At 39.4% G+C, this 7,517-nt stretch overlaps 1 protein-coding gene across 1 annotated transcript in view; it reads left to right on the top strand.

Moving 5' to 3' along the window:
- Positions 1–3,244: 3,244 nt before the first annotated feature.
- ANO10 (anoctamin 10) overlaps positions 3,245–7,517 on the top strand; it is a 62,830-nt gene continuing 58,557 nt past the window's right edge. The window contains exon 1 of the mRNA XM_081345076.1: positions 3,245–3,331. The gene's annotated coding sequence lies outside the window, so the exon portion shown is untranslated. The remainder of the gene's footprint in view (positions 3,332–7,517) is intronic.

Below are 7,517 nucleotides of genomic sequence, written 5' to 3'. Positions count from 1 at the left end.
TGATTATCTTTTCCAGAATCTTCCCAGGTATTGAGTCAGGCTGATAGGTCTGTAGTTTCCTGGATCTATTTTTTCCCCTTTTTTGAAGATGGGAACTACATCAGCTCTCTTCCAGTCCTCTGGTAGTTCCCCAGTGCTCCAGGATCTTTGAAAAATATAGTTCAGTGGTTCTGAGATCACGTCTGCCAATTCCTTGAGAACCTTGGGATGTAATCCATCTGGTCCTGGTGACTTGAATTTGTCTAGGCTGGACAGGTGCTCACTTACCATTTTCTTGCCTATCTTAACTTGCCTATCTATTCTGTTTTTTATGGCACTGGTTTTGGTAGGTTGGACTGTTTTTTCCCTTCTTTGATTTTATTCCACCATTTCTCTGATTCTCTATCAATGACATTATTCTTCCTGTTTTCCTTGAGAGTGATAAGTATATGCTCAAAATCCTATTGAGAAAAGTGGTTAACTTTTTTCTTTCACTTTAGCCTGGCTTGGAATTTGCATATGATTAATTTCTGATGCGTGGGGGTCCTTGGTGCTGTCTGAGCTTGAGGTTGAGGTTGTTTTCTTGCAGACATTAGCAAACTAGGTAACATCATCAGTGCTAGAAGGGAGTGTGGTTTGCTTTCTTTATAGTAGCTTGCTCTGTCATTGTTGGTGGGAGTGTTCTTTGTGATTTCTTGATTAAGCTGTTGTTTATTGTTAGCCTGAGTCGATAGTTCCTTGATTGGGGCATTATCTATTTCTTGATTGTTGGTCTAGTATTAATCCTGGTGTTAATCTTTGTTTATCTAGTGTTGATTGCTGGTGAAGAGGTGTTTTGGTCTTTTGGTTTCCTTTTTGGATTTTTGATTGTTTCTTTTGATGATAGATGTTGTTTATTTATCTTTATGTGCCTGTGGGGATGAGACAGCATATAGGGCGGAGGTACAAAAACTATCCATATGGTGTAGTAACAACAACCTGCACCTAAACATTGGCAAGACGAAAGAGATGGTGTTAGACTTCCGGAGAAAAAAGGAGGAACCTGCCCCACTTTACATCGGGGAGGACTGTGTAGAGAGAGTTTCCTCCTTTAAATTTCTGGGAGTCTACCTCTGTGAAGATCTGACCTGGAAAGTTAACACAACCCAGGTGGCTAGAAAGGCCCAACAGAGGCTTCACTTTCTTAGGGTCTTGCGGAAGAACAGGGTAGAACAACGGCTAATGACCCTCTTTTACTGGTCTACTATAGAGAGCGTCCTCTCGTATGGTATTGTGGTTTGGTATGCTGGTCTGACAGCCGCAGACAGGAAAGTATTACAGAGGGTAGTGAGCACAGCACAAGACATTGTGGGCTGTTCCCTGACACCACTGGATGACCTCGCCAGGGCTCGTTGCCTTGGAAGAGTGAGGAAGATTCTCAGGGATGACTCACACCCTGGACGGTATCTCTTTACTCTCCTACCATCCGGTAGGAGATATAGGAATATAGCCAGCCGTACCAACAGGCTGAAAAATAGCTTTTATCCGTGGGCTGTTAGGCTTTTAAATGGGACATAATCTTATGCAGAATTGACTTGGGAGGCCGGTGTGTGGTGTAGTTGGTTCACATGGTGTGGTAGGATGGAGGGTTTGTTGTCACTGTGTGTTGGGGGGAGAGAGCAGGGGGGGGAGGGAGGCTCAGCTAATCTCAATGTACACATGTTGTACTTTGACAATAAAGGTTTATTATTATTATGACTGGCTGCAGAATATCCAAATATTGTTCTTGCTTGTCCTTCCTGATTAAGAAAATAATCTCATTCCTTTTTAGCTTTTTGTGTCCAGAGTAATAGAGAATGTTATTCTGTATGGAAGTATCCAATTTCAATCCATTTCAATTTGTTGATACCTAATTTAATAATATAAAGTCTAACCTTCCACTGCATTGAGCTTTCTCATATTCATGCTTTTTTACTTTTCATGTTTCAGCTCTAATACTGTTATTGCTGCTTTGTATGTTCTTTTCCTGCATGGCAATATTAGCAACTAGACATCTAAAATTGAGCTATGTCAAAAACACCATTAGTGTTCAAGAAGATCCTTAGCTCTTCCTCAGTAACATGTTGAGTGGTTACCAATTGAGGGGCCCATTGGCAGTACATTGCCTATCCACGTAGTTTTCTTGGTAAAATACATGAGTACTTTACATTGTCTCTTCTGCATAGTAGAAGGGATCATCCACTTCCAGAATGTTCTTGTATTGCTGTTTCTTGTTATATTTAGCTTGCTTACTTGCTTTAGCTGCTGCCTGGGATCATTCGATCTTATACTCTGGGCATGCATTCCTGGCATTTTTTGCTGATCCCTCCCAAGGACAACACCCTTCCTCCGCCACTGAGACAGCCCAGGAGGAGTGGAATGGGATATTGTGAAATTGTTAAAAAAATTAAAAGGGCAGTAAAAAGCAGTGACTAGTTCCCCACACAGGCTATTGCAGCCAATAGGAATGGTGGAGGGGCTTATAGGTTATTAAAACACAGCATACTAACTAGAAGCCAAGGTTTGATCTGTCACATGTCAGAAAACAGCAGTTCTGATATGGAGCTAGAGGTAGAGATTATGTTACTAGCCAATTGAGGGTGAATTGACAATTGACATCATCATCATCAACCATCTAGCATTGTTCCAGGCCTCAAGAAATGATGGGTGTCTTGCATTGAGGTACACTGGAAGTGTAAATGTGCCCTAAGTTACAAAGATATACAGGATCATGTTAGATTTGCAATAATAAAGTATTTACTGTTTGTGATGGGTTATGTACTTATACACAAAGTATAGCTATACTCTCAAATTCTGCCTCAGTAATTATCCAAAAGAAGATAACTGGAACAAGATGGGCTATAAATAATAAATGTTTTTGGTGTTTTATGTATGCAACGGAACATTTCAAAAAACGCCAATTAATTATACATTTGCTCATCATACATTTAAGTGCCCAGGAAAAGGAAGAATAAGTCAGAGCCATTAGACAAGGAAATAGAATACAGATAAATCTAAATCTAAATCCACGCACAAACAACTAACACACACCTCCACGGCCAAAACCATTTCTCCCCTCGCAAGAAATAGAGAGGTGCGCGCGCATCTCCCTACAAGCGCACGGCAGGGTGTTTGCGGAGAAGCTTGCTCTGCTGAGAGAACCAATAAAACTTTCTTTCTCGCCACAGAGGCGGGGCGAGTGAGAGTCCCCGCCCCTCCAAGCAGGCGCAGATCGCCTGGAGTGGTTCCGCCCGTTGGCGGCTGTCATGATGTGTTGCGGAGCCGCGGCGTAGCCTTCCCTCCCCCTGGCGGCCGTTGAGAAGACAGGTTGAGGGTGAGTGAATGGATGAGGGCGTATGCAGGGAAAGAAGCTCCGTTCTTCCTCCGGATGAAAAAGGCCGGAGTCTTCTTCCTCATTCCCTAAAAGAGGGAAGGATAAGTGGTGGTGGTGAGGTCGGGGAAAAGTACGCTCCGGGAAGGGACGCAAAGGTGGGGGTTCTTGTTTGCTGCTCGTGTCACATTCTTCGCTTCACCCGCTATTACTTCTGGGATCTCACACATTTTGCACTTCAGACTTTCCCGAAACTTAGTACCACCATCCTTCTTGCTTGGACCTTGCCCTTTCTCTCTCTTGGCGCGTGTTTTTCCTTTGGCACTCCCTGCTCGCCTCAAGAGGCTCAGCCGGATTGGGGGGGGGGCGGGTAAATTTGCAGGAGGCGAACTCTCTTTACTGTGCCATGGGAAGAAAAGGAACTCTTGCATTTCTCCAGATCAGTCATTTCCCCGTCCGGAGCTCTGCTCCTGCCTTTAAGAGAAGATAGCAGGGCCTGGCGGGGGGAGGGAGGGGAGAGGAGGGTAGGAATAAAATGCAGGTCTCGGTTGCTCCAGCCTAACTTCTCGCACGTGGTATGGGTGTAGAATGACAGCCTTAAATGGGAATCTTTGCTAGAGTGTAAATCTTAAAGAATCCCCAAAGAAGCCAACAGCGCAAAATGAAATCACGGAGGAAGAGAGCAAAATGGATTAAAGAACAAGTTAAACGTTGATAACGTGACAGATTCCTGACTGAACAATACGCTATTTGTGGTATACGAGGCACCCTTGGGATGGTGCCGGGAGGGAGGGGCAAATGGAAACGTTTGCCTAATAACGTCGTTGCAGTGATGCAACTTGTGTATTTGCATCAAACATTATGACGCCAGAATGCAATTACCACGTCACCCTGCATATGTTGTCTTTTGACATAATGGAAGTTTGCTACAGTTGTCACTGTTCCAATGCAGTGCTCTTGAGACATATTATTTTGTACATTTACCTTCAATATTAAAATAAATGTTAATACAGTTTTAAAAGTTTATGAAATATTTCAAATAGTTACAAAAAAATAACTACTGTTATAAACTGTTAAAAAAACTATAATATTATGTATTACTATAAAATATCAAAGGCACTAAATGATTAAAATGCATGGATATAATAAATATATAGTCCAAAAATCAATATAACACAATAAATATTAAAATTAACCTAAAATAGTGGCTAAATTAAATTAGTAATTATATATAATTTTAAAATAGTATCTAACTTTTCCAAACTACTATTAAATAAATTTATTTCTTCAAATTGGTTTGAAGAATCATTGAATTAAATAATAAAAGGCTAAAAATACAAAAATAAAGATTTCTGTTGTAATTAATGCTAACTCTATATTAGATCTATCAAATATTACACGCTACCCTTGAGAACCTGGCTGTTTTATAAATTACAAGTGAATAATTATTTTGAAGTGATAAATATAATAAAATTAGACTTAATGGATAGATAAGAAGATATATGTTCTTTAATAGATAAGATAGATGTACTCTTTATAAAACATAAAAATAATGTAGAAGAACATACACCACAGTTTTAAAATGCCTATTATTTTATGGGCACAGGCATTCTATGTAGGACTCTTCTTTTATCGTTCTTCTAATCCCTCGGGTCTCACCCCTTTTTATTTAGAATAATATGTAAGTGCCTTTGAAGTTTGCATCTATTTTTCAGCTAATATTGGTAGGTGAATTCTGAAGACTCTTAACTTCCTTCATAATTTTATTTGAGAAATAAAATGAAAATGTTGAGCTTAATTCTACAAAATCTACCTTTGGGTTGGTGGATTAATGCAAGGCCGCAAGGAAACAAGCTTTTTTTTAAAAAAAATTATATGTGCCTTCTTATGTGCTCAAAATGAAAAGCTGATTCTTTAACACTGGCCCATTGCGTTGAGAGAAGCATAGAAACTGGAAGGCCAAAATAATCAAACAGTTGGGTTGAAGCATTGCCATTACTAAATTGCAGTGGGAGAGCTATTGTCCAGGGCAGAGTAGAAAGAACAAGAAGAAAAAGTGCCAAGAAAGGGGAAGGACTGTCTGTGAGAACAGCCAGACATTCAGGATATGTGGCAATGATAGCAAAGTGCAGCAATGAGTAGAGATGATAGCTGTAGGCCGAAGATTGATGAGAGTCACAGCAGAGAGAATCCCTTGCTAACACCAACTGGTCTCTGTTGGGCTGAGTTCCTTGAGACTATTGTGAGGGACCAAGTATAGACACTATTCTGTAAACTCAGAAGCTGGCAGCCTGGACACTAGCAGATGCAGACGCTAGCAATTAAGAGGTACAAGTACAGGACATGACCAGTCTGGAAAACAGTGAACAAAGCAGTGGAAGCAGTGGAACAGCCAAAAAGGGCACTTGAATTATCTCAGCAATGCTGCTGTTTGAAGAGGCCAGGGTAGGCCAACAACATCCCACTGCAGCAGACTGGGTGGGGTGAAGCAGGATCTGACTGAACAGTACCAGAGTATAGAAACCTAGATAAAAGAAAGCTCGTAGCAAGGGTTGATGAGAGACCCTAGGAATTGGCAGTAGTCAGAAGTAGCAGAGGTCCATACGAGTTCCAGAGCAAGAAACTGGGAACTCTCAGTGGATAGAAAGAGACTCATTGGCACAGTGGCAGAGCATAATACTGCAGCCTGGCAATGAGTCCTTGTATCAACTCTACCTTTTAGAAACTGTGTTGGATTAAGAGCAAAATCAGCTGAAATGGCCAAATTTACTATAGGCAAGAAACCTCAAATTAAGAAAGAGGAAAATTAAATCTAAGAAAAGGTAGAAAGTAAGGGGGAATGGTATAACCTAAGCAACAAAAAATAAGATAAGCATTATAGTACAGAACTAAATTAAATAATATAGAAATGTTATAACAAGGAAGCTACAGAAAGATAAAGCACTGTAAAGCAATGTAGGGATAATCTTGGGAAAGGAATGGCTAAATGGTTGAAGAGAAACAGCAACTCAGTCCAGGGAAAACGGAGAGCATGAGAAAGAAACACAGAACAATCACATCTTGTTTTGGGGTGGGGAAATATGAGATAGGTCAGAAAGAAATTCTTTTTTTTTATTAAAGAGTTTTACAAAAACAAGATTTTACAATATATCCCCAAATCCCCCCCACCCAAACCCGCCCACTTCCCCCCCCCCACTTCCCAGAGCTAAATACAGGATTATAGTTATAATAATCATATTCTAAATAAAAATTATACATAATATACAATTAACCAAATTCATAATGTGCTTTAACTCCCCTTTAACATAAATACATACAAAGTACCAACAATCAATAACAATATCCCTTTAAAATCTACTCATAAGCTAAATGGAACTTTTTAGTCCCATATTTATTCTGAATATAATCTATCCATCTCCTCCAAACTGAAATATAACTTTCCTGTGAATGATCTTTCAAGTAAGCAGAAATCTTAGACATTTCTGCAAAATTCGAAACTTTAAGCACCCATTCTTCTATAGTAGGCAAACTATCTTTCTTCCAATATTGTCCCACCAGTAACCGTGCTGCTATCATATTCAACATCAAATTGGTTTCTTTAACATCACAATCTACAACAATACCCAATAAAAACAATTGCGGAGAAAACTTTATCTTTCTCTTAAAAATCTTTTGAATGTTCCACCAAATTTTAATCCAAAAAGCTTTTACATTTCTACAAGTCCACCACATATGAAAATAGGTGGCTTCTAAACTACCACATCTCCAACATTTAGACTGTAAGTTAGGATACATGTTAGACAACTTCTTGGGATCCAGATGCCATCTATAAAACATTTTATAAAAATTTTCTCTTAAGTTTTGAGCCTGAGTAAATTTAACATTTCTGACCCAAATTATCTCCCAAGTGTCCAACGAAATTGGTTCCTGAATATTTTGTGCCCACTTTATCATACAATCTTTAACTAATTCCGTTTCCGAATCCAATTCAATTAAAGCATTATATATCCTCTTTATATGTGCACAATTTAAGTCTCTAATTTGTTTTACTAAATTTTGATCTATAATTGTGATGCCAACCTTTTGATCTAACTTCCACCTAGCTTTCAATTGGGTATATTGAAACCAAGAGTGACTTATGTTTTCTTGTCTTAACTCATCTAATGATTTAAGTTGCCAATCATTCCCT

This window comes from Vipera berus, assembly GCF_964194415.1.
Source record: "Vipera berus genome assembly, chromosome: Z".
NCBI lineage: Eukaryota > Metazoa > Chordata > Lepidosauria > Squamata > Viperidae > Vipera > Vipera berus.
This window is presented reverse-complemented; position numbering and strand designations above follow the sequence as displayed.